This window comes from Quercus suber, unplaced genomic scaffold, assembly GCF_002906115.3.
Source record: "Quercus suber isolate HL8 unplaced genomic scaffold, Cork oak 2.0 scaffold_1365, whole genome shotgun sequence".
NCBI lineage: Eukaryota > Viridiplantae > Streptophyta > Magnoliopsida > Fagales > Fagaceae > Quercus > Quercus suber.
Genome location: NW_027070747.1, coordinates 11,207 through 17,006, shown reverse-complemented (window position 1 = coordinate 17,006; position 5,800 = coordinate 11,207). Strand labels below are relative to the sequence as shown.

General features: G+C 35.0%; 1 long non-coding RNA gene across 1 annotated transcript; it reads left to right on the top strand.

Annotated features, from left to right (window-relative positions):
- The first annotated feature begins 3,793 nt into the window (after positions 1-3,793).
- Positions 3,794-5,277, top strand: LOC136065947 (uncharacterized). Its single transcript, XR_010627523.1, has 2 exons — positions 3,794-4,839; positions 4,927-5,277. It is a non-coding gene; the product is annotated as an uncharacterized LOC136065947 (long non-coding RNA).
- Positions 5,278-5,800: the final 523 nt, after the last annotated feature.

Below are 5,800 nucleotides of genomic sequence, written 5' to 3'. Positions count from 1 at the left end.
CCTTTGTTAATTAATTTCTCAAGCCAAAATATCTCACTCTTTTTGAAATATTAACATTTCTTAATATTTTTAATGAAAATTTTCAAAGCTCAAATCTTCCTATTGTATGTAATTATTGGTCCAATGATTTTGCTTAACCACTACAATTTGACCAACACGAAGCCCACCCAGCATGAGTTATTTTCAAGTTGTCATGCAAGGTAAAACAATCCCTCGAAACAATTTGAACTTGGTTTTCTTGGTTACTTATTGCCCTTTATAGAACAGCAATTATTATTATTTTGTTTTTTATATAGTTTGCACACAAGAAAATGAACTGTACAACTAGCTAGCTAGACATGCCTGGGGTGTTTGTGGGGTCAGCCTAACAAATGGACAGAGAGATGAACAAGTTGAACTATCGCCAAAGTGGGACCTGGAGGCTGGAACCAACCAACTATACCTTTGCAGAAAGGGAGGGGACCCCATATGAACATCACAGGAAACAGTTCTGAACCCAAACCTCCCCCAGAAACATCCGGTTCAGCTAGCTAGCATGTACGTTTCTTTCTTTTCTGATGTTACTTAATTTATTTCTCTTTAATTGATCTCTCTGTTTGTTGGTCCAACAGTAAACTTTCCTTTCTTTTTTTCCCCAAGTTTTTTAATTTAATTTTTATGGCCTTGAAGAATATAGTTTCTACTAGTATTGACCACATGAGGGCATGACTTATATATTAGTAAGAAGTACTTGTGAATATATAACCCATCATACTTGCAAGTTTAGAAGATGAAGGTTTAAGTACTGGTAACTCTTACTATTGCTTAACTAATTCTATACCATATACAAATCTACATGCACAAGTCTCCTTTTTAGGAAAAATTTTGATCACTCTAAACTTTAAAGCATGGGGACTCCAACCATTGATATGAAATTTTTAATAAAAAACCTTTAAAGCTTTGGGCTCCAATCACTTATACGAGTATAATATGTATCTTGTCATTTTAACATATAGGACTCATTTAATTAGTTGGATTAATTGAATCATATGCATTATACATGATCAAAATAACTATTATCTTTTTATTAGTGGTTAGAATCAAACTTTATCTTGTTTTTATTTGGAAAAAATATAGTATATACTGGTACTATAGTACTACTCAGACTGTGAATAAATTAAAAAGCATAATTATCCCGATAGTAATCCAATATTTTAAATCCAATCATGAAGCATAATTATCAATTAGTGCTACAAGAAATAAAAAGACTAGTTAGTAAAACAATAGGTGGCAAATTTGTCTGGACGTAGCCGCCAAAAACGAGGTCGGCTTGTATTGTTAAAAGTTAAAACAAGCAATTTGAGTGACATCATGTTCCTCCCCACTTGCCGCTTCTTCTTCAACAGTCTGCAGCTGAGCTGACTGCAAAGTCTCCAACTAATTCTAGCCCATTTTTTGCAGTTCGAAGCAATTTCATAGCTGAGCGAGCTCTCTGACCAAGCAAAGAAGCATAAAAAATATCTCATCTACTTTTTTTTTTTTTTAATCACACGCGACAAAGGTGATAGAGTAAGTCTATGCATGATTGAATTTTTTTGATGTAATTAAAGGAGTGATTGGACCATTTTACTTCTTATTCATAAAACATCCCGAAAACTCTACGAACTGATAATATAGTGGATGGATCTAAAAAACCTTTTGGAATTTAGCGTGGGTTTGGATTTATGTGGTCACGTTTTGATTTTTTGCATATTTTCAACTGTTTTTTTTTTCACGCGTTTCAGAGAATAATGTGGCTACTGTTCATATACTATTCATAAACAGTAGCGGTAAATGTTAACTTTTCAATTATGAATAGTGCATATGTGCAGATGCATTGTTCACATGCCCACAAATATCACTTTTTAGCAATTTTTTCATTAAAAATGGCCCCACAGTACTATTTACACATTTAAAAATTATTTTGCTATAGTGTTTTTAGTTTTCAATTTTAGCAAAATAAATTCTATCCAAACGAACTCTTAAGTTGTATACTTGGTTAATAAAACCAAAATAATAATAATAATATCCCTAATTAAATTAAAAAAGATTAGTGGAAATTAATATAGCAGAAAAATACTATTAATATACTCGGCTATAAATATTGGTATAGTAAGTAATAGTATAATAACGATATTATGGAGAGGTAGAAACTAGAAGGGGAAATGATTTTCACATTAGTTTTGTATTCTCCCGCACTATCATAGTGTATAAGTTATACCAAGATAAGATTTAAAGAAATTTATAATATTTTATATAATGGGTTAAAAAAAAATCAAATTAATGTTGAATTAATGCTGCCCAACTAAAAATATTATATACAAGTCATTGTATTGTACCACATTCACCTGAGACAAAAACAACAGTGTGAGGAAGTCTATTGGTTGGTCCCATTTGTAGCCATCCCCTTAAGGAGTAATTATTGTTATTAATGTATCTTAACAGACTTAGCTTTATACAGGCGCTGTCTTAATGGTAATTGTAGGGTCTGTTTTTGTAGCCCTAGCCCAAAGGATATGGGTTAAAGGTCCAACGAACCCAGAACAATGAATTTGTAGAAAGTGGATCGAAAGAGCTAGGCTGGATATGAAGCACAGAACAGTTGACTAGGTTACATGCAGTGATGTTAACATGAATTGAAGTTTAGATAACTCTATGAATAAATGTCCGAAGAGGCGTTTTATTGAATGAACCGTGATTACAATATCCAGAGCTACAATGAAGCTTTTCTCTCTCTTTCCTCTCTTTTTTCCGATCCCCCATTATCAGGGACCCTTCTTCTTTATATAGCATCTCTTCCTATCACCTCCATCGTCCACTTGTTCTTCATCCATGCATCCACTCGAGTGCATGTCACGTCGTGTGTCTACTTTAGTTCTTTGTGAGTGGCGGTAGCTGAGGTTGCACTGTTCAGGGGTCTTCTCCACATAAATGCGGCCAGAAAAGCTATTGCAGCGCATTAAATGCGGTGGTACCAGCTTTTCCTTCAGATATTTTTTAGCTCTGATCATTTCCGGATCCACCCAGGATCTATCATTGCCGTTGGGACCGTTGGGAAGATTAGTCGGACCCTCCACACGTTCGTTTGATCAAGGCTCATCATAGCCGAGGAGCAAGACATCCTCGGACCAATGGTGACCTCTTCGGACGACACTCCCCTTCCGCTTCTGGACTTCCTGCTTTAGATGGGCCACCCCAACCAGTTATTAATCCTCGAAAATGCAATAGTCCTTAACAGGGGGTTCTGGGCCCGTTAGGTAGCTTTGGGCTTTTTCCCCCACAGTAATTATTAATTATGTTAATTAATATTGTTCAATAATTTTTTTTTTTGAGAATAAATAAAATAGTGGCACTATGATGCAATATATTTTTTTTTTTAATTCAATACAATCTCTATTTTATAGATAATTCGATAATTGTTTCAATATTTTTAAAACTGCAATAAAAAATCAACTCCTAGTCAGAATCCAATTAGTACTGCAGTTAACATTTCTTTTTGGCATTTTTCCCATTGATGATTTTTTTTTTCTTTTTTCTTTTTTATGGGATCTACTTGATGACTTGAATCACAAGGCCTATTATTCATGCGGCTGTGCTGATCATATTCATGTTGTTATCACAAGTGAAACAGTCTGACTTTGCATGTGTCATTTCTATATTCTATAATGTAAAAACTATATTAGACTAGACAAGCGTATCTAAAAGAATAATATGTCATACTCATACTGTAATTCATATTTCAGGTGTTTTTTCTGAAATGACTCAATGGGGGCCATGAGAGGTACTAAAATCCTCCACCTTTCGAAGCAAACTTGTCACTTCCCACATCAATTGTGCGAACACGAAAAGAATGAGTGTTGACCACTGCTGAGAAAGCATGGCTTGGATTTAGGTCGGTAGTCCCTGACTAGTTTTTATGCACAAAATTTCTCTCTAAATTAATTTAGAAAGAAACTCTATAAACTTCTCGATAACAAGTAGAGCAATTCCAAACTAAGTTAATTGGGTCGAGTTGCGGTTTGACTCCAATTTGGACTGAGCCAATATGTTGAAACCCGTAACTAGAACCGATCCGATCTATACAAAAATATTATTTACTACTTCTAATAGAAAAACCAAAACAAACACACAAAATGGAACATTGATTGAAATGATTGAGTGCCCTGCACAGTTTATTTTTATCTCTTAATTAGGATATTCTTTTGATTCTCCGCTGTAGTTGCCCATATACCATTTTCTTTGATGAAAGTAGTTGCCCATAGAATCACAATTCCAAAATTGTTTCCCTCAGGGATTGGTGCACCCACAGACTGGGCAATCGAGGACAAAATCGTAATCACCAGGGCCTGTGACAGGCGATTCTAGGCTTTAATCATTACTGCCCACACAAACCTTCACACGTGTTCTAACCTTTCACTCTCTCAGAATCCCATACTTATCACTAACCCCCCGTTCGATTCTGACACGTTGCATGACAGATACGAGGCCCTTATCAGTAACCGTTGGATGAGATCAGACCCTTCTTGGAAATCCAATCTTAAAGGGTGTAAACGTAATTTCATACAAAAATCTCTATATATGGGTAAGCAAATGCTATGGGTGAGAAAAAAAAAAAAAAGGAAGTCTAAACACTACGGCTGATAAAATCTTTGAAACTCTTATTAGTCTAATACTCTTCTTAGCTAAAGATTTTCAGAGTTTGGGTCTCATTAGGGAATGCAGAGAGATGGTTGGAGCTTTGCTGACAAGGCCTGAGCGCAGTTTGCGAGCCAAGAGGTGTATGGGCGGCCGGAATTGCCACAGGAAACACGTCGAAAACGGGTGAACGTCTAATCCTTCTAAATTCATCAATTGATGTTCTTTCTTTCTTAGTAAAAATTCTAAAGTTGTTTTTTTCCTTTTCAAAAGCTTAATTTTGTAGTAGAGGGTGAAAATTCGAGAGAAATTAAATGGGTGACAACAAGTGTAAAGATGGTAATTCAACGTTGCTACATGGGAAATACGAGCTGGGTCGGCTTCTGGGTCATGGTACTTTCGCCAAGGTCTACCATGCCAGAAACTTACAGTCCGGGAAGAGCGTAGCGATGAAGGTTGTGAGCAAAGAGAAAGTGATCCAAGTGGGTATGATGGAGCAGATCAAGAGAGAAATCTCGGTGATGAAGATGGTACAGCATCCAAACATAGTCGAGCTCCACGAAGTTATGGCGAGCAAATCAAAGATCTACTTCGCCATGGAACTCGTCCGTGGAGGCGAGCTGTTCTCGAAAATCGCTAAGGGTCGGCTTAAAGAAGACGNTTCAGCTTCTTTGCGTGAAGTTTGAGAGATGAGTGGAAAAAGAGTTCGGTCTAACTTTTGACTTTGTTTCTTTCTTTTTGTTCCTGTCTCTCTGGCAACGACCAAACGCTCTGATCTCATCTAGAAAAATACTTACGGTTTCAAAATATTCCCCCCGTTTGAATTTGTTTGTTTTGATTAAAAAATTAAATTTTTTAAAAAAACGTTATTTATTATTTTGTTTGTCTTATAAAAATGTATAAGTTTATAAAATTACATTTAAATAAATATATTAACTTTTTAAAATAGAATTATTCTTAATAAGGCAACTAAAAAGGTGCTCCAATTAAATTGATTTTTTAAAATATTAGTTAGTTTTCTCTTTAAATAGTTTTAAAATAAAGTAGGGGTATAATAAGAATATTAGTAAATTAATAATTTTTATTTTTAGAAACAATACAATATTTAGGGATATCTCAAAATAGAATAGATGACAAACAAATTGGG